At 42.5% G+C, this 22,386-nt stretch overlaps 1 long non-coding RNA gene across 1 annotated transcript; it reads left to right on the plus strand.

The window, feature by feature from the left end:
* Positions 1 to 6,037: 6,037 nt before the first annotated feature.
* Positions 6,038 to 11,418, plus strand: LOC136558367 (uncharacterized). The gene is made up of 2 exons (XR_010783867.1): positions 6,038 to 6,237; positions 9,345 to 11,418. It is a non-coding gene; the product is annotated as an uncharacterized lncRNA (long non-coding RNA).
* Positions 11,419 to 22,386: the final 10,968 nt, after the last annotated feature.

Below are 22,386 nucleotides of genomic sequence, written 5' to 3' on the forward strand. Positions count from 1 at the left end.
ACTGACTCAGCAGCTTTGCTGCATGTGAACATGTGGCTGGGGTGTTCCTGGAACACTCCATCACACACATGGAGCCCAGCTGCTGTGTGCCTGGGCAGTACATTTGCTGTATATATCTCTCCAGCCCAGGTGTCACAGCATATACCAGAGAGTTTAGGTCTTGTAAAACAGCCCTGCACAACATTTGCACACCCTGCTCTGCACCAGGGAGGTTGTGAGTGGGAAGGAAGGAGGTGATTGTGTTGTTAAGATATGATGGATGTGATCCAGAGGAGGCTTTGGCAGAAGACAGCCCTATCTTCCAGCTCCTGGGATCAGGGTCCTGAATCAGAGCTGTGAGAGGGTTTGTGTGATTCAGCTGCTAGGCAGAGGGACACCATTCTGACCAGGGAATGTCCTGTCTGTACACATATTTGTTACCAGGTGTTTGGCAGCAGGTCAGACATAGAGACAGCTTAAACTAAGCATAAAATCAGAACTGTGAAGTTTACATCCAGGGACAACTACTTAAGCTGTAGTTAGGACTACAGCTTAAATTCCACAAGAAGATGTGAACATATATTTATGAATAAAATTAGGCTAGAAATTAAAAGGATTTTAGCCACGAGAGGAGTGAGATTCCAAAATACCTTTCCAATGAGAGTAGAAGGGTTCAGAAGCAGTCAGAGAAGTCTGAGATTGAGATTTACATGGTAGAGTTGGTGAAATATTGAGGGGCATGGGTCAAAGATTCAAAGGTATATTCCCACCCTATCTTCCCTGCTTGCTTTCATTTTGATCCTTTCTGTTGCTCTAATTTCTCCTCCTCTTTTTTCCTGTTCCTTTTCTACTTGGATGACAGGCCAATCCTCTCTGTGCATTTTTTCAGTCAATGTTACATCCATTTGGCAGAACAAAGCAAAGGCAAATCCCATTCTGGTACATCTCAGTGGGCTCATTGGAGTCTGCAGGCAGAGCCAGCGTGGGGCTGACCCTGGGGGCACAGGAGCAGGGGCTGCAGGAGCCCATGAAGCCCTGGTGACACAGCAGGGTCCTTGCCCTCCTGGTGCATGGCTGCTTCCCCTTGCTCTGTGCCACAGACACGCTCATGCCTTGGCAGGGCATTCCGTTTCAGAGCTCTGGATTTCTGCTTGGGAAAGCTGACAACAAGGTATCTACCCAAGAAGACTTTTGTGGGGTAAGATTCATTTAAGGGATGACTGCTGTGTTTCTGTGCAGCAGAAAGGTCCAAAATGCAGTGAAATACAGCTACAGCTGTAGTGAACATCACTGTAAACAGAATATTCTGTTTAATTGGAAAGGGAGAGGCTGACCAGATAGCACTTTTGGGGGGAAGTAGGAGGTGCCCTCAGGACCCAATGCCAGGAGCTGCAGGGCATCTTGACCTGCAACTGGCACTAGCTGTGGGTGCCCGTCATTTTTGAAATCCAGTCCTCCCATGCTCAGCAGGGCTGGTCTGAGGCACAACAACAGTGCCAGTATTCCTGCACTGTACCACTGGCACTGTCACAGAATGCCAACCAATCCTGCACCTACCTCTAGACTCTGAAATGCAGAGAGCAACTTGTTTTAGCATACAATAAATCCAAAGAGGGGCTCTTTGGCAGGGGGTATAATGCTTCCTGGCACTGGCTGCTTCAGCTGCACTTGCAGGGACTGTATTTTGCAGCTTGCAGAAGAGTTGCTTGTCTTTCACTACATGTTTTTCTGAAAAAAAGTGAGCATGACTTGCAAGAAGTTTGGCCAGTTAACACCAAAGTGATTTAGATGCTAGTCAGATCTTGTCACTTTTTTCTTCTATCACTCTGTTGCAGCAGATGTTTGGGTCATGGGCAGCCACCTGAGAAGTTGCCACAGCTCTGTTAGTTTGCATCAACACCTTCCTTTCACAGAAAGAAAACTGTTGTTTTTCACTGTTTAGGCTGTAATTTGACAAGCACCTCAGCTGTGTATCAGCTAGCTGCCATTGGTCATGCTCTTCCCTGCATCCTGGCCATGGGACCCTGCCTCCTTCCTCAAACACCTCCAACACTCACCAGCTCCAGTGCCCTGGCATTTCAGCATGCCTGACTGGCAGAAAGATATTCACCTTCAATTTTAGCAGGCCAAGGGGGAATGTCCAAATTCTGTCTTTGGAGCTGGCCAGAATACACCCAAGCCTGACGATTCTGCAGTTAGGTGGGCTCAGGCTGATGAAGAACCAGCATCCATGTGATGCTCACAATTTGTGGGGAACAGATTTCAGGCATCCAGGGGTTTAATTCACCTTGTGTGTGATCCTGCTGTAGCTTTTCTTAATTGTCACTACAATGAATTTAACTTCTTGCTGTGAAACCTGGTCATTAGAGATGATGCACCACTGCAAACATATCCCTCCTAGTACAGTGTTAGCAGCTGAGTGAAGGGGACTACCAGAACTATTGCAGTTTTCTTCTCTTGATCAGTGTCCTGTGGGTTTTCCCTTGTTGGAAGAATAAGTTAATACTAATTAAGATGAAAGCAGAATACAAAGTGGAAACTACCAAAGTGTCTGTCACTTGCATTTGTGCAAATTAAAACATCTCACATCCAGCAAACCCAGGGCCTTTCTTTTCTTCCTGGAGATTTTGTATTCCACAACCAGCCTGTGGAGCAAGATGTGTGCTGTCATCCTGCTCACTCTGATGCAGCCCATGCTCTGGTAATCCCACAGGACCCAACAACAGGTTGGGATCCTACACTGGCAGCTGTTTCACCATCAGGTGCCTGCGGGAAGGGCTGCCAGCTAGAAGCACCTCTAGCAAAGGCAGGAGGATGTGACCAGGTGTCCTTTTGGCACCATAAACCCTCTGAGTAGTTAGGCAATATTCAGAGCCTTTAAATTTTTGGGTGGTTTTCTGTTGGTTTTTTTGTTGTTGTTGTTGTGGTTTTGTTGTGGTTTTGTTTTTCTTTTCCTTTTGAAGTTTCTGATGAGATTTAATCTTTTAAAAAAGCATTTTTTTTACAGCCAATGACCTCAGAATCTTGTTTGTAGTAGAAATAAGAAACACCCAAGCCATTTTCACAACCTCAATCTCCCTGTATTCTGTGGCCATAGACCTTCCTGCTGACTCCTTGGGGATGTCCTTGCAACATGGCCCATTGTTGTTTGGGCAGTTTTTGCAGTTTTTTCCCTCACACAGACACACATCTAACTTGTGTTGGTTTTGGCCAAAGAATCCCTGTCTCAACCCATCACTGGGCCCAGAGGTGGGCCCATTGCATTGGATGGCTGTTACTTTTATCTCATACCACAGAATTATAGAATGGATTGGGTTGAAAGGGACTTTAAAGGTCATTTAGTCCCAACCCCCCTGCCATGGGTAGGGACACCTTCCACTAGACCAGGTTGCTCAAAGCCCCATCCAACCTGGCCTTGAACCAGGGATGTGGCATCCACAGCTTCTCTGGGAATCCTTTTCAAGTGTTTCACCACCCTCACTGTAAAGAATTTCCTCCTAACATCTAATCTAAAACTCTCCTGTTTTATTTTAAAACCATTTTCCCTTGTCCTATGATGACATGCATTTATAAAAGGTCTCTCTCTGCCTTTCTTGTAGGCCTCCTTTAGGTACAGTTTATTAGGTGTTTCACTCTACAAAGGGTCTTAACTGAACCTGAAGGACATTTTCTTAGTGCTTTAATCAGAACAATTTTGAGTAAGACAGATTAAAGCCTTCCAGTATTATTAGTTCTCTTGCAGCAATGGGTAAAGTATCAGATCTTAGAGAAACACTTATCAGCAGTAATGTACTTCTCATAAAAATCTGAGCCTATAAATAATGAAGTTCTTCCCTTTCTGGAGCATCCTTGATTATCATAAATCCAGAGAGATACTTACAACCTGCATGATGTATCCATGCACATAACAAAATTTTGCATGGTACCAAAATATTCCCTGTAGTTGGAGGGATCATGTAATAAAATAAAGAAGAAATTGTCCAGCATGGTGGAAATCATCTGCTTAAAATGAATCATGATTGAAGGAACTGCCTCAGGAGCAGAAGGAGCTCAAAGAGTCAGCAGAGCCCATGTTCTGGGTGCTAATGATAGTGCCTACTGATCTGGCAGAAATGTGGGCATTTACATCTCTCATATGTGGAAAGGCATGTCAGCCGAGGAGAAAGAACAGCTGGTATTCCAACAGGAATATTCTGTTTGATTGGAAAGGGAGAGGCTGGCCAGATAGCACTGGCTAGGTTAGACCTGATGGACACCTAAAGAAGAAGGTGACACAGTATCTGTGTGCTAGATACCCCTACATGATGCCCAGACCACAGAATAATCTGTAACAACCTGACTTTTTGGTAAAGGACTTTATTTAATGAGGCAGACTAAATATTATGAGAGAGAAGAATGTGGAGAGGAATTCAGCAGATGTTTGTGGTAGCTCAGTGAACTACAGATATATTTTTCTGCAGCCCTCATTGCTGCTCCATCCTCTCATCACATTCATGAATGCTCTGCCCCTCCATGCTTCCCTCACTTCATTGAGCATTGCACACATGGCAGCAGTGTGTGGTGCCTCTTCAGCCACCAGTCTCTGGACTTTTTGCATGAGGTTACTGTTTTAGTTTGAATAATGTGGGCTCAGAATGAGCCATGGATCTGTGGAAGGTTTCCTGCGCTCCTCTGCTTATTCTTTATTGGAGTGTAGTTTCTCAAGTACAGTTTCATTAAGAAGGCCCATAACAGAGATTGGCTTCCCACTCTTTCCTGTTTATATGATACTGCTTATGTGTGAAGGGCAGAATGGTCTTTTTCCTCTCTGCATTCTCAGCACAAGACATTTATAAACGCATAGTGGCCACTTTAGTCTAATTTTGTAGTGTCTCTGTAGGAGGGAATGTGGAGCTAAAGCAGTCCATTGGAGTCTAAGAACACTGGGATCAATTCTTCACCTAATATACAGCTAAATTGGGTAATTTGGTTCACTTCCTTTTGTATCCTAGGTGTCTTTTGAAACTGGAGACAATGACATTTACCTAGGTAGGACCACAGCAGGCAAGGCTGACTGCAGCACTGGGCATCACCATCACAGCTCCAAGCTCACAACCACTGGTAGCAAGACAGGAGATTTCAGCCCAGGCTTTCACACTGGTGCTTTCTGAGATGCCCACAGCTGTGCCTGCAGCTGTGCTGGCTGCTCCAGATGTGTGCAGGTGTTTGCACAGGCACTGCTGCAGCTGTGGCCAGGCTTGCTCACGTGCTGTGCCTGTTTTGGGGTGCTGTGGGAACAGCACAGCCCAGAGCCTCTCCGTGCTCTTGTCAGAGAAGCAAGAACCACTTGCTAAAACTTCCTGGGCTGTCTTTTACCCCTTTCTCAAAAGAGAGAGGAATGTTTTGAAGAGGTAGAGCTGCTGCAATCACTTGGTGTCTGTGACCTAGATAGTCTGGTATTTTGTCTGGTAAGGACACCCACCAGGCATCCAGGAGGACAAAGCAAGAAGAAGCACAGAAGGGCAACACCAGTAATCTCCCACCAAGAAACTCTCACTCGGAATCCCCCATGCTGAAATATTGCATGGAACATGATTTATATTTGAGTTTGTGCTTGTGATGTACTTGTAACCCATTGAAGTGCCTATTCTTCCCTTGAATCTGCACTTTGATTCCATTCTCTACAGAGCAGTCTGTAACAATGAGTTTCCCTGTCTAATTACTGATTGTGGGGAAAACTATTCTTTGAATTATCAAACATTTAATTTGCTGAATATTCTCTGAATTTCTGCTAAGAATATTCTCTTCTACGTATCAGTTCTACAGGACTTCAGAAGGATATCGTGTGCTATATGGATATTTCAGTATTTTATTTTCTTTGGAGCCTTAGTGTTGAAATTATATATGGTATTTTTTATAAAGAAACAAGTAATATATTTTCTATCATGATCATGTCTTGCTCAAACTAGAAGAAAAAAACCCCTTTTTTTACTTAAAATCAGAGACTCATAGAATCATTTAAGTCAGGAAAGGCCTAAGTCATAAACTTTCCTTTTTTTTTCCCTGAGTTCCAGCCACAGCTCTCTTGAGCAAGGTCACCAGCTCATCTTTTGGCACATGTGGACCACATGGAAAATCTGAATTCTTCCTCTGGAGAAGCTGCTTGGCTCCTTTCTCAGCTAATCTATGTCTGCTACAGGTATACACAAATGCATATGAAGAAATCTCTAATTCCTTCTGTTGAGGCTGGTGCCATGTTTTGGCAATTAACTAGCCCTGGTGAGTCAAATGATGAAACTAACTATTTTTGATTAATTCACATAGTTTTGTATTACTACATTTTGAAACTTTTCAGAGACTAAAGATATAACTGAATGTGCTATTAGATTTTTACCTGTTTGATCTTCTATCTTGCCTTAACTGTATAATCTTTTGTATTATATTTAGTCCCTGGTTCAAGTACATGCCTATAGCATTGAATCACTTCCTTAAGGAGAAGACACGTTTCCAGATCTAGAATTAAGTCATTGTGACTAGAAGTCCTTGCATATATAGTGCATTTGGATTTCATCTGAGTTTGCTTCTTACAAATATTCCTTTCCCTTTTAGCTTATTCACTCACATGGAGTGGATATTTTCAGTAGCTGCTGGGAAAACAGGGTGACTTAGATGGGCTGGAGTAGATCTAAGGCTGAGATTCAGGAACTTTGCAGTGTATTTGCCTAGTGAAGACAGGGAGCTAAAGAGCAGGGACTAATTTATTCAACAGTGATTATAAAAACATTTTATTCTCTGCCCATAGTTAACCAATTCATTCAGAAACCACAGAAGCAGGAATTTCTGATGTGAAAACCTTTGGGTCCCCTAGGTGTCTTATGTGCAAACAGCAGGGCAGAAATGAGGAAAAACTGACACTTGTGTGAGTTTCAGGTACTGACTGCCACTTACACTTCAAACTTAAATAACCATATTTTTTCTGCTTCAGAGGCTGACTTTGGATGTCCTTGAAGTCTGGAATTATGCATTCTGGCAGGCAAGTGGAGAAATGAACCAGATGCAGCAATTTAGTCATATAGGGAGGTTTCTAGTAAATTTTGCACAACGGGGTAGTGACAGTGTACTTAGTAAAGCCACATGCCTCTGTAAAAATAGTGCTATTGATTTTCTTAGTGTGTGTATCAAATGTTAGCACATTCATTAGAACAGCAGCCTTCCAAACACTGCTGTAGAACAACCAGCAGGCCTGGAGTCAATATCCATCTGAATACTGGCTCGCTTTCAAAGGGCAAATTAATATTAGGGCATTGACTTTTCATGTTAGAGAGGAAAGATTTTAAAGGCAGCATTTATCAAATAGAGTTAGGCAAGATTTAACAAATACAGCTAGGCTGCAGGCCCTATTTGAACAGGCAAAGGTGTGTGCATGCAACCATGTACAGCACTAGCAAAAAAGCATAATACTTGGTTTTATTTATATATATATATATATTCATTTAGGGTATTGGTCTAATACAGTTACAGGAAAAAATGTGGAAGATACTTATGTAAGGAAACTTTCAGTTCTAAACTCCTGTGTGAGTATATTGAAATATCACTGAGTAGGAATGTAATGTATTACAGTGATTAAATAAATACTGTGTCTGTGTCCTCATAATGTAACTTCTTGTACAGTGCTGTGAACAAAGCAGCACATTAGTCCAAATATAACCTTGGCTGGCAGTAGGTTTGCAGGAACAAAATACAGTCCACTGAGTCTGTTGAAAAAGAACTAACTTAACATAGTGAAATCAACCTTTTATTGTCTCTCCTTGTAAGGATGAGAGATGAAGGAAGATGTGTAAAGGCCATTCCACTTCTCATAAATTTACTATGAATTTGGGATTTACCTGTTCTTAGTGTTTCCCCTTTGTATCTGTTTGTGCAATCATTCAAACTTTCATGGTCCCTGAGGAAAGGCCCTGTGGAATGTGTTTGGTACTTGTGCCCATCTGTACTCTTAATTTGATTCTGTATTCTTAAACCCATGAGGATGAACTTGTCTCTGGGGAACAAGTGGTCTCATTATCAGGTCACTACTTGTTTCACCCACTAAACTGTAGGCTTATCTAAGTTCTGGGGGGTTTATTTGGTTGGTGTGTTAGTTGGCTGGTTGGGGTTTTTTGAGTTTTCTTGTAACCCATTTGACAGCATTGCTCCCCTGTCAACAACCTACCTGTGCTGTGGGTGGGGAGAAGAGGAGGTGAAGATTTACATTGCTTTAGCTACCAGCAAAAATTGCCCCTTGGAAACAAAGCCAAAGCCACCTCCTCCTGAAGTATCCCACTTCTTTCTTACTTAGAGAGGGGTACCAAAGCTTCAAAGCTCTAACTGAAGCACCTCAGTTAGGTGGAAGAGAACAGCTTGTGCCCTTACAGGTAGTTATATACAGATTTTAGCTGTGTTGATTGACCCTTCAGAATGTCCAGCACTGCTGTGTCTGCAGGAGGATGCTTTGGTGAGGTGCCTGATCACTGGTGATGCCACAGTGGTGGCTCCCAGCAGTCTCATTGTGTCTGAGCCAGGACTGCTGCTACAGATACTGAATTCAGTGAAATCTTCACAAAATCCCAGGTGGATCTCTTCTTGCTTCCTAGTCCCATGCTGCAGACATTGAACTGCATTTTCCTTCCAGTCTCTATTTTCCTTACTTTACTTTCTGTTTTGTAATGCAGAGTGTCAGTCTAAGAGGATGATTTCATTTGTTTTATTGTTTACAGGTCTTGTTAATTTTCAACCTACATGCCCCAGTGAGTTGTTTTGTGAGGTTTGGGTTTTGCAACTTCTCAAGTCTCAGCTGTCACACACTGAAAAGTGCTTTTGTGGTATTATTGTGTGCAAACAGTTAAACAAACATTTTGGAGATACTCTATGTTTCTAATGGAAACAAAAGGTTTCTGTCTCTGTATTATTTTCTCCATTCAGATGTCATTGTAGCTGGTACTGGATGCCTCTTTCCACTGTGTTTCTCATTTTGAACCAGATTCAAGTGTTCTTCATGATGAGACATGTTAGTTTATTTCTTTCATGTTGAAGGCATTATTACTGCAAATGAATTTTACTCTTTGCTCAAGATGCATATCCCAAATAATTTTATTTCCTGCTCCAGAAGAAAAGGCCATGGCTTTGGGCAGCCAGCCTGTGTAAAGGACAGTTTTATTGTTCCCCACAGAATATGACCTCTCTGAAGCCTTTTTGAATTCCTGAATCTCCTCCTCCACTGTTGCCAAAGTTGTGCTCTGGAGTCTGAGGGGTCACCCAGAAATCCTTACCATTATGATGTATTGCATTTATCTTGTCTTCTTTGATGAATGCTGAGCAATAATGTTAAACCTTTCTTCCCTTCCCAGCAGGATAGATTTTCATCTGGAGTTTGGTGTCTTCAAAATAAATCTGAGATAAAGTCATCAGCAGAATGAGCAAATGGAGCATTGAGGAGTAAATATGAGGCGCAGTGGGGGTTTGAGTCTTCCTTGTCATTATACCACCAAAAAGAACCATTGTAACCAGCGAAATTAATTCAAGACTTCTTTTCCACTTCAACCACCCGTTCAGAGGGTAACTTTAAATTCATCTTTTAGAGCATTCATTCACAGGTAGCAGCAGATTCAGGATGAATTTTAAATGCTGGTTTGAGAAACTTGACCCCTGTGGCAGAAAAGTTGAGCTCCAAAATGGTGAAGTGCCCAAAATACGGACTCCTCTCTCTGCCTGATTTTATTAAATAAGACTGACATTCTTTAGCATGTTTTTAAAATAATCTGGATCAAGACTGGCATGGATGGGCAATATATTAAATTAGAGTTATTTAGGTAACCTTTCTCCTCCTTAACCTTCTTCTCTTTTTGAGCACCTTGTAGTTAACTGTGGCCAGTCTGGGATCTGCCACATGGATTGCAGAGCTCTGAGATGTGGCAAGCTCTGAGAAACACAAAGTGTAGGCACTGTATGGAAATTAACCAGATTACCAAGCTCAGATGACTTATAAATGTTAGCTTTTTATGTCCTTAAAAAAAAAAAAAAGAAAAAAAAAAAGAAAAAGTCATTAAAAAAAACCCAGATCCTTTTGGAGCATGACAAACAAAAAAATGTAGCATTAATTAATCCCACAAAAATTTCCCTTTGGCAATGCCTTCCTGTAAGTAAAACACAGCCCCCTAAAACTGCATTCTAGAAGGAAAAGGTTCACAGTTGGCCACTGAGAAAATGAGAAAATTCTTTTTGGAAGCATTTGCAGCCAAAGCCCCTCAGAGGAGCTCCTTGCTGCTTTGATAGCTGGACACTTCCAGTGTGGAAGGAGGAAAAATCTGGTTTTGCCCATGCCAGGCCCAGCCACCCTGAGCCTACAGCCACAACTAAACCTGGGCCCATTTCTAGGCTGGTGTGAGATGTTCCCAGCTGGCAAAGCCGTGCTGAGGGCTGAAATTCACTCTCTGCCTTCTGTAGGGATGAGCACATCAGCAAGGGGGAAGTGAGTGCTGTGCACCTCTCAGGGATGAATGGGACATGCAGCTGAACTGGAAGGGGTGGTGGAAAACTGCTCAGAAATCAAGAGTTCTGTATTTTATGAACTTGATTTGTGAAATTACCTCCAGATTTTATTTTTTGCTCAAAAATGGGCTTCTTCCTGACAAGAAAATTATCCGTTTGAAGTTTAAATTACTTGGAGATTAAATTAAAAATTAGATTTCTAGATTTTAAAATTTCATTTTAATTAAGTGTTGCAGCCCTTTGAAATTCAAAGAAACTGAAACTCTCCAAAGACAAATGGCAGACACAATATTTGAAATTTGATGAAACAATTTTTCCCTTAATTTTATCCAATTATATTAAGAGGTTTTTGATTTACAAAGCACTAAAAAGCACTACTGAGGCCAGAGACATGCTAGTGAAATATTGTTTCTGTCATGTGGAGCTCTGTACAGAATTGTGTGGGCTTAAATAAATGTATCTTGATAGTTTACCTTAAAACTCTCTGTCCTTTTCCTCAGTTCAGCTGAATCCTATGAAATAGATACGCAGCTTGAAGAAGTTCTTCACACCCCCACAAATGCTAAAAATGGCCCTGATACAACATGTATTTATGTAACAAAATCATCTGCATTAATATCTTCCTTTCCTTTCTGCAAGAAGCACAGGAGGGACCCAGGCTGACACATTTTCCTGCAGCCCCTTTCAGTTTTCTCCTTGCATTTGGGGCAGCAGGGCTGAGCTGTGTTTTCCCTTAAAAAAAAAAGGCCACTGAATAAACAGGAATTTGGTGTGGCTATTAATAGGGTCAGCTACACACCTGCAGCCCAAGCTTTTGGGTTCTCTCCCCTTGGATATTCAGTAACCTCTTATGGATTGAAACTATGTGATAACAGGAGTTGTGGTCACTGTTGGTATCCTGATCTTTCAAAATAAAGAGAGCATTAAAACAAATATATTTCTTCCACTTTTCTGAAAAGACAAGAGACCGGCTGATGGGATCAAGTGTGATGTATTGAGCTGTTAACTTCTTCATATCTGACAGAATGAAGAGAAAAATGGCCCCACCTGGCAGCTGTTTGCTGCCCCATTTGTCACCGTCATGGTCAGGTGGCTGGCTGCTCTCTAGGTCACAGTGAAGCCCCAGCACCTGGGCAGGGGTGCAGCTTGAGGAGAGGGCTCAGGTGCTGTGGAAACAAAGCCAGGGGCTCTGTGTTGTCCTCCCAGGGCTGGCTGCTGGCCTGGGAGGAAGGGAAGGAAGGCTGCATTGTAGCTACTGCTGCTGCCAATAGGGTCAGAGAAAGTTTGGTAACCCTGCCATGCTTAGCATCACCAAAATACCTGGGAAAATCAACAGCTAGCAAGCCTCCTCATTTTTCATATGGAGACTCCTGCCCCAGCTCTGCTGCTCCTGTGTGGATACTGAGATCTGGAAGTGTTAAAGCCCTTCCTCACACCACAGCTCACCAGGATGGCTCCCAGCTGCAAGCTGGCTCCTTGGAGGGGAGTGCTACTCCCACAGGCTGTCCTGAAGAATGACCAGAGTGACCCCCTGAGCCTGCTAAACCAGCACTCACTGCCCCAACCTGCTGCCTGTTGTGGAAATAAATCCTGAGCAGCAGTGAAAATCAAACCAACATTCTCAGCAGCAGCTGTAAACTCAATAAGCTCTCTGTCCTCCTTTCCCTCCCCCTGCCCCATCCCTCCCTTTGGAGTTGAAATGAAGGCAGAGACATGCTGAGAGAAGCAGTGCAGTGCCCTGTTTGCAGGATAATATGCAGACCACACGTATGTATTAAAGACTGCATGGAGTTATGATTGAGCCAGGAGCATTTAAATGCAAGCCAAGGGGAATTTGCTATTCTGTGTGGGCAGATTTCAATTGTAAGGTTGGCAGCTCTGGTATCCTGTTCTCTAATACCATGAGATGAGAAAAAACAGGCTTTTCTTTCAGAGCAGTTGATTATTGAATCCGCACCAGCTGTTCACCCTAATCCAAGCTTTCTGGGCTCGTTCCTTGTAACAGAGGCATCCCTCATCCCTCCACCCACCCGTCCATCTCCCCACTCTCATTTCCATGGGGCTTTTGTGATCTTTCAGAAAGGTGGTTAGCAGATATCAGCCACCCAAAGCAGCATGAGCATCAGTGCAGGCAAGGGTTATAGCTAATTAACAAGAGAAGGAAGCCCCCCCCCAGCTGTATACTGAAACTCAAATTATATTTCACATCCATTGCAAGATGGAAAAAAAGCCATCATGAATCAGAAGGCAGAGAACTATTTTTTAACAGTGACACCTGACTGTGTGCCCAGCAAACCATGTGGGATCAGAGCTGGAGTGAGTCCTGAGCCAGCACAGAGTGGCCACTGTCCCTGCTGTCCCACTGCCAGCCCAGGGACCTGCACCCAGCCATGTGGCAGAGTAAAGGAAATAGAACTATTTTGTTTCTTTTTTTTTTTTTCTTTCCTTTTTTTCTTTTTCATAATAAAGGGGGAGGAAGGGGTGAGATAAGTGAGTTCCTTCTGGGTGCTTCTCACTCAGCCTGCAATGTTATGTAAGGCTGGTACAGCTAATGCCTGCTCTGCTTCACCACAGCCTGGCTGCTTCATCCCCACTACACAATTATTTCATCAGTCTCTCCTACTAGACATCACAGTGCTATTGCCATTAGTCACATTTATTAGAAGAGCAACTAAAATAAAATTAGCAAGCACAGGGGCCCAGTTACTCAAGGGACTGGGTGAACACAGCTCCAAGTAGTCCCTGCCCCAGAAAGATCCTAATCCCCTGGAGGAGGAATACTAGGGACAAGGGGGTGACACACAGGACCCAAAAGAGGGCTGTGAAAGCAGCAGGAGGAATGCTGTTTCCATGAAGAGCTTTGGCAGGGGAGGGTGAGTCTAAGTCAGAATGAGTCAACTGGGAATAAAAGACAGCAGGAGAAAGGACATTGTAGGGGAAAGTAGGGTGGAGGGAAAGGTAATACAGTAAGTGACAAGCTGAAGAACAGAGGTTGATGGTGGGGAAAAAAGACAAGTTTATGCAAAAAGGCAACCAGCACAGCAAATTCTCCCTGTCTGCCTCTCCCCTGACCATTTTTTTCTGCTGCTGCTACACATTTTTGTCCTCAGTGCAGTTTCCTCACAGTGTTTCTCTGTCTGAAGGGTGCCTCCTTCCCTGCTCACCATGTCCTCCTGGGCTCAGAGGATTACTCCACACTCTGTGCATGGACAGCCTATAGCATCCTCTCTGGAAATCTTGGCTGAATCACAGAGTCTGCTTGTAATGCCAGAACCATGCAAACTGAAAAGCTGCATTAGCAGTGCAGATTGTATGTACAGATCTGGAAAACAGAGATACGGAATGTTCTGGGGCATCCTGGGGAAAATGGACTGGATGACCTGAGAGAGGACAGACAGACAGCCATGTGCAATTGCACTTCTGTATGTTGTGGGCATATGGATGGAAAAATGAGCCCTTGAACTGACTAGTGGACTTTCAGGAGCTGGAGATGCCAAATGGTGTATGTCATTTAGCTATCAATTTAAATCAGTGTATCTGGACACTTTATAGATAAAACTCCATAAAGAATTGGCTTGGCAACTCATTAGATAACAGACCTTAATATAAAAGGATATATGAATGTGATTCTTGGATGAGTAGGGACAAAATTTTTCCTTTGCAAATGGCACTGACGATACTTCAAGTGGGTTGCTGGATAATGCTCAGGTGTTCACATTTTCACAGAAACAGAATATTGTAAAAATGATGAAGTTGCAGAAAATATTTCCAAAAAGATTTTGAGAAAATAGGATTATAATTTGATATAACACTTTCTATTAAAAAACTTGGAATACCTAATCTATTATGCTTATCAAAAAGAAAATTGAGAAGTGTTCTGATTATGGTGTGTGTAATTTCACAGTGAGAAAATACCAGCTACTAAAGAATGCTTTAATTTATTGGAGAAAAGCATAATAAGAAACAATACTTGTAAGCTGCAGCTGACCAGAAAAATTTAAAAGAGAAACTAAAAATAATTCTCTTTTTAACAGAAGTAATTATTTCTGAATGAAATTCTAATTCACCTCTCTGTCAGATGATGATTTAACTCTTCTCATAGAGGTTCAGTCAAACACAATCTTTCTGTTTTGCTGCCAATGGTATTGGGTGAGAGTTGATGGTTTGTGTTATTACTCGGTGGTGTTTTGTTGCCTAAAACTCCATGAGCAGCTTATGTACCCACCAGAGCTAAAAGCTTTGTATTCCACCCACTTTATCTGGTTACATGCTTTGTTGTCAGTTCACAGGTAGAATATAAGATAATGGATCTCTACACATTTGTAGAGCAGTTAGCCCAAATCCTGGAGATCCTCCCATTCACCTGGTGAATAACTGTAATTAAAATTTAAAAGCTTACAGCCTCAGTTTCAATCAAGACTAACTTCCAAGGGTATTCTTTTGAGCTGATAACAACAGGAAGGCAGATATGAAGCTTATATGAGTTGAGGGAAAATTGGACAGAAGAGAAGTGTTAAATTGTCAATGTGGAAGGTTCCTTAAATCTGGCACTGAACAAGTACCTAAAGTGGTTAAAATTGACACACAGGTCTTTGCAAGTACTGCCAGAGGGTGGCTTCTGTAGTGCTGGGAACCACTTGGTGTAGAGTAGACGCTGTGTGGACCCTTCTGGATTAAACAAGTATTACATGAAGTCTGCAGTCAGGGCTGGATTCAGTAATTCAGTTGCTTCAAGTCATATGGTCCTAAAACATCTGCTGCTGGGCAGAGCAGGTATGCACCAGCAGGAGCTCTAATCCAAACCCTGCAAACATGTTTGTCTGATCCAGTGTGTCTCCCATTGCTGAGGGTGCTCCCTGAATAGTCTGACAGGAGAGCTGGTTGGCATGAACCTTGGTGTCAACAACAAATAAGAGCAAATATGTCCCAAATTTAGGTTTAATAGACATAGTGCTTCATAAGGCTCCTGAAAATGAGCCACATTTGCCAGGCTGCTTGTTTTACTTCTACCAATCCATGAGTCCTGTTAAAAACTGGGAAAGAACATCCCAGTCAAACAAAAGCCTGGTACAAAGCCTGCCCAAATGTGAATCAATGCAGAGCCCCTAAGTTCCTGTGGCCCAGCCCCACTTTTGGCAAATTTACCCCATGATGAGTCAGGTCTAAAGTTGTCACATCTCACAAGCCTGTCTTTCTGAGCACAGCCTACTTGCTCCTTTCTCACACCTTCAAACACAAAACTGGCCCATTTTGTACACAGCTGCCACAGTTTGATTTGCTTTGTGTTTATGCCTTAAGCTTTGCCTCTCTGTTTCCATGTCCAGAGCCCCAGTCTATTTTATGTCATCTTATCTGGAATGCCTGGGAGATAAACATCCCCTTCAGTCAGCCAGGCATGAGGGCATCAGGGCTGCAGTGACACAGAAGAAGCACACTTAATTTCTCTGATTGGCTCTGGGTGGTGTTGTGGGGTGGTGGGGTGTCCTTGTACTTGCCATACCACCCAGCACCCCATCAGGTGCAGCTGGGCCATGGATCCCAGGGTACCAATCTCTGGCAGCTCTGGCACTGCCTCCTGTCCATCATCCAGGGAAGCTGCTGATGCAGCACGGCAGAGAACAGCCAGACTGACAGACACAGTGAGCACCTAGCCTCAGCACCCTGCAGCTCCCAGCTCCTTCCACAGGCACCCAGGTCTGGCTCCCAGCCTGGAGCTGTGGTGCACTCTGTGTGGGAGCGTGGGTGCGAGTCAGGAGCAGCACTCTGGGGTGGGGGATGCAGCTCTGGTGTGCAGTGACGCTCTGGGGGCTGGGCTTTGCTTCCAGAGAGGGAGGGAGCACCAAGGTAACCACAGAAACATGGTATCCTTGGATATTAGCAATCCTGACCTACTTCTGGGTAGTCACTCACTGCTGGTGACAAAAGAGGAGTAAGATGGAAGGCTTAAAGCTCTGAGAGAAAAATAAAAGGGATCTTTCCATCATTTTCTAGGATCAAGACTATTCATGATAATATTCAGCTAATTAAAATCTTTAGGTTTTATTGCCTAGCACATCATACTGTTTTCATTCCTGCTTTATATACCATAGAAAATATTTTAATAATACATTACTGAAATATAATGACAGAAACGTATTGTTATGTATAGGGTGTAGATCAGAGTGACTGATGGGGGTGTCATTATGCATGTATAACCTAGTTGTTGTCAGTGGTGTTAATCTTGCTCTGCATTTCATTTAAATCAGTGAGAAAAGCTTTTCCTCAGTTGTAGGTCTACCAGTGATCCAGATCCAGCTCTCCACTTGCATCAGTAAAATCACACTGCTGTAAAAATCAAGCTCTGGATTCCATGTGGAGAATTTATACTAGCAAGTAACCGGGAGCAACTGAGTCTGTCTATTTTATACCAGATTAAATATCTATTTCAGACCAAAAAACAAATGACAGGGAAAACAACTGTGAGATGCACAGTCATTCCTAAACTGTCAAGGAGAGGGTTTTTTGATAAACAAAACTGGCTGGGAAGGCAAGAAAGAGTGTCCATTGCAAAGCATGGAAACCACATTGTTTAAGGCTCCAGCTGAACCCCATTAAACTTTCATTTCAGGGGACCATGTACCACTGTCTTGCAAAAATCTGTACCTGGTGTGTTAATAAAGACTGAAATTGAGATTTAAAGCCATAACTTCAGCTTCTAGTCTTTTCTTATTTTTGACAGTTCTGTGACAAAAAAAAAAATAATGAATCAGGGCTTGTCAAGGTGTTTTTAATATTTTTCTTAGCTGCAATTCTTTTCTGCATACACAATCTCAAACATTTAGACTATGCTAGCAAAATGAACCAAAAAGAGACTGAAGGGGAATGGTAGCAAAAGTGGAGCTTTCCAGCATGACTTTTTATTAACTGGTAAATGAAAACCAGATTAGGTAGTGATGCTAATGGTGCCTGAATTTTGTTCCAATATTGGGTATATGCAGAGCTGCCTTCTCTCCAAATTGAAACACACAGATATTTGTATATCATCTGCAAAACTTGCATCTCTACAGCATGGTACTGACTAAAGACATGGCTTGAAGAAATCCCATGTAGCCCTTCCCCAACACTAGGCCTGGTTCAAGTCCTGTTGTCAGTCCTCAGAGCTGTAAATTATGTGCTCAGATTCTACAATTCCCACTTTATTGGTGAAATCTTGTATTAGATGGAGGTTACGAAATCTACCAAATGCTTCTCAATGATTATTTTCACAGGATTGAGTGGAAATTCATGAATTCCCAGTCTGTAGAGGACAAGATCAAACCCTTGCCTTTGTCTGCATTGGTCCAAATATTTTCACTATTCCTTTCATCTGTTCAAGAAGGATTCATTGCTGGTTTCTGCTGCTAATTCAGGCATTGTCTCATGTAGAATTGCTCTGATCAGACTTAGACTGTCTGTATTGGAATCTTGGATCCACTGAGGTCAGAAAGAGTCTCACCATTGACATCAATGAGTTATGGTAAATGGTACTGAATCTCTGCCAGTTGCTCTGGCTGGTAGCCTTGTCCACTCCACATGGGAAAGCCTCACACACACAGCACTACCTGACAGTAAACATTGAGTGAACTTTTAGTGGAAACAGCAGCAAATTTGGAGCATGCACTGCACCCTGCCTCTGCCTGCCTCCCCTTATCCCTCACTGTCAGCATGGACATCCTGGAAAAGGGCGTTACACAGGCAAATATGAAGGGGGAAGGAACGTGTTGGTGGGCTGTGGATACAGCTGAGAATCTGTATGTGATTCATACATACAGAATGTGCAGTTTTGCAGTGCTGTCTAATGCCCATGTCCTCAGGGAAATACACTTTCTTATTTGAAAAGGGCTTGTGCAGCAGGTTCATGAAAGATTTTTCAGAAAAAAGCCTGTCTCAACAACCTTTTAGTAACACAGCCTTATGAAAGACTCAGATATACTTCTAAAGCTGTTGGCTTAATTTATTTTGGTTGGACTGTGGGATCTGAGACTTTATTTTTTGAAAGGAAACTTTTTTTTCCCTGCTGCACTCCAAGTTTGGTGTTTTTCAATTAAAAATACATGACACATGATTCTTTCTGGTCAGATTTCTGAATCAGCCCCTGCACCAAGCTAAAGTATCTCTGCTAGTGGGGTCTCATTCATTGAATAGTATTTTCCACAAGCCTGCAAATTTCCTTCTTCATTTAGATAGCTACTTAGTCTTTCTTTACTCCAAAGTTGAACTTAAATGAAATGTAATTTACATAACAAGTCACTCAGAGCCTATTGTGTGTCAAATGGAAAAATCTGCCATATTTTATCCTTTCCAGCTGACAAATAGAAAAAAATATGTTGAAAGGGACATACCCAATTATTAAGGGAGTCTGACAGTATTTTATTATTTTATTTTAATTTAGCAAAGTGTCTTTGCAACAGACTTGGATTTTTAAACATAAAATATACTGAAATATTAGATTGTATTATGTGGACTTCATTCTTAACAACAGGCAGGATCACAAGGTAAATGGCTTGTAGGAAGAAGCTCCAAAAAAGAGGCTAATAAGCCTCTAAATAAGCCTCTAAATAGCCTCTGAAACTAATAAGAAATCCATGATGTAGTGGAAACCAGGAAACTAGTTCTTGCATACCATACATGAGCAATTCCATTGACTTAAGTAAAACATTGTATACTAGATCCTCTAATTCTTACTCATCTTCTTGAAGATGTGCCTTGCTGTATGGAATTCACTGATTCAGTGAACAGTGGCTTGAAAGACTGAGTTGTAGCTGGAGTCTGAGCTTACAGTTATCATCAAATATCCAAAGCTGTAAGGAACATTTGGGCAGCAGTAAAGCCTTATAAGCTATGAAATGCGCAGCAGAGGTCATGACCACCCGAGGATATTCAATATCAAATGCAGTTTTCTCAGTCTAGAAATTTGGTTTGGTACACAGGCACATTTCAAATTGGTAATAATCTACCTATGGCAGTTTTACCCACCTCCACTGTTATATTCTGTCCCAACCCACAGTATGACGTGCTCATCACTGACAAAAAGACTCTTGCTCTTCAGCATAGAAGTTACAGTCTCACAGTGGGCAGAGATACCAGTGTGCCGCAGACAATGTGACAAGGAAATATTTGTGGTGAACAGAAACATGTAAATGCAACCTTTTCTTTGAAGAAGGTGTGGCCTTCTGGGGCTTGACCCCACCCATAAGCCCCCAAGGGCTGGAAGTTCAGAAGTCGAGCAGCACCAAGGACTGACAGGTTTGTTCATGGCCTGCACTGGCAGCAGCCATTTCTTCCTGGTGTCTCCATGGGAAAACAAGCCCTGTATTTGCAGCTTTTTGCCAGTGACAGGATTAGTGGGAGCACTGGGTATCCCACTGAGGAAAAATCCAAGAATGACATGAATAATGTAATCCTTGCAAACCCAAGTGTGTGCCAGTCTTTCAGAAGCAGTGGGAAGGACATGATACATCCTGCAGCTAACACAGCGACTTCAAAGAGCATGGGCAGCTACACACAGCTACACACAGTGCCACTAAGTGATAGAAATGCTTCTCTTAGCACTCCATGCTAGCCTCCCTGCTGATACAAGCTGCTCATGAGAGATCCAGGCTAAACCTATCCATAGACACAAGGAACACCAAAGCTTAGGATGTTTTAGATATAAGGTATATGAGGTCTCTAAGCTCCCAGTTACTAATTATCCCATACTTCTTGAAGGCACCATTTTCTTTTGTGAGCCAATCTCTGTATTTTACAATTATTACATATTTTACATATTTACACATAATTATTTATAATATTTTACATATTTACCCACGAGGGACAGTTTGCTTTGGGAATGATGGGTTTTATCCTCACCAGAATGATGCAAAACTTTGTAGGATCCTTTTGAGCCATATTGCCACCTCCCCCACACAAGGTCAGTACACACATTAGCCCTGAGCCCAGCACCACATCTCACCACACTGAGAAGTGCACACCATGAAGGGGGAAGAGCCCTGTGCCTGTATAATACCCTTTAGCAGGGATACCCATCAGTCAAAAGCCTTAGAGCCAAACACAGATCTCAGGCTAAACCTAATTAAAAAAAAAAAAAAAAAAAGATATTATAGAACTGCCTGCAACAGGATCAAAGTCATAGTGGAAATCCTGGGAAATCCTGCAGTCAGAGGATCTGGCTACACATGGCTCCATGCTGGCCTGGGGAGACAACTTCTTTTCTCAGAGCAGCTCAGCAAAGCAGAGGCTGTTTCTGCCACTCATAACAGTGCTCAATGACAACACCACAGCAATGCATTATGCAAGCAGGAGGAGTAAGAATGCTGGCTGTGCCGGGCAGCTATAGAGATTTGGAGTGTCCATGATTGCGTCCCTGCAGCAGGATACAGGTTGTGTTGCCTAGAAATGGAACCACCCCAAAGGACTGGCTGGGTAGAGTGAGTCAGTAAGTGGCTGGTGATCACTGGGTGTTGCCTTCTCTCCCTAAAATTCCCTAGTTTCCAAATACCATGTTTGTGAGGAAAGTAGCTTACCTTTTCCTTCAGTATGTCCTTAGTACAATGACAAGTGCAGTACATCTGGCATAGGACCACCTGATTGTTTCTAAAATAGAAAGGCAAAGGGTTAGCAGTCAAAAAGAGAATTATTGTGCTGTTGATCTCAGCAGAGGTGAGTTTGAATAGGAAAGGAACATTAGTACAGCAACACATAATGTAAGCATAAAACCATAGCTTCCAGAAGCTCCTAGAAGCTGCATAGGTCTCATTTTCCTTCAGGCAACTCTTTATTCTAAAACAGATTTTGTGGAAAGTTAGTTGCAGGTCTACATCTGCTTTACCTGCTTTGTTACTGGTGACAGAGAACAGCAACTGGAGGCATTTGCAAATTATTACATTTTTAGAATATGGTTTTGCACAGCTTAGGAGTCTATCTGCTTTTTTGCAAAAACTGCTCATTGATTAAAACATTAACTTGGATGCTCAAAATGCTCCTGGCCAGCTATGAAGCTGGGTGACCTTGGATATGTTACTTAACCACTATATATTGCTAAAAGACATCCTTCCCTTATGAGGTTTTGTTAGAATAAGAATATGCAAACTTTCAATGTGGTACAGTGGACAATACATGTTTAAGACAGATATTTTTGTATTGATAAAGCATGGGTCTTGGGTGACTTTGTTTGGTTTACTTAATCATACAAACACTGAAGTAATCAGGGAGCTGATTAAAAGTCTTCTGCATAACTTTGTTGAGAATACAGCAAGTTGTTGTAACTATAGTTGTTTTGGAGAGCATCTTGACAGAAAAGGACCTTGCAGTTCAGAACCAGAAAATTTCTGCATGGCAGCTGGATCTCATAGTGCCTATTCCTTTTCTTTTATGTATTTCTGCATTTCTGATCCCTTCCCTGCCAGGATTTTTAAGAGTGACTATGCAGCTTGGAAGCTTCAATTTCTAGACAGCTCTGAGATGCCTCCTCAGTGCCTAGGTGTTCCTGTCACAGGCTGCAGGTACAGTAGAGCAGGAGGTGCAGACCCAGAAACAGGCTCAGAGTTCAGTCTCTTTTCTCCCTAGAGATGCAGATGTGCAAGGCAGGAACTGTGCAAGGCTGCTCCACATTTCTGTGTGTTGCTCTTTGTATGCTTCCATCTGGGAGAAGCTCTAGTGGGCCTGGGAATACGTGTATATGTATATATTTACATATGTATAGGGTGCTAGTTTACATAAAAATACGTGTTCTGCTTTTTTGCAATCCTGTAACATGTTAGAGACAGACTGACAGCAGTCAGACCAATTAATCTTTGTAAATATGTTCAGTTCGTCCCTGGGTCTGGAGGTCCTAAAATAGTGACCAATATGTCCATGTGACCATGTGGCCACCAGCCTGATAAA

This window comes from Molothrus aeneus, chromosome 6 (assembly GCF_037042795.1).
Source record: "Molothrus aeneus isolate 106 chromosome 6, BPBGC_Maene_1.0, whole genome shotgun sequence".
NCBI lineage: Eukaryota > Metazoa > Chordata > Aves > Passeriformes > Icteridae > Molothrus > Molothrus aeneus.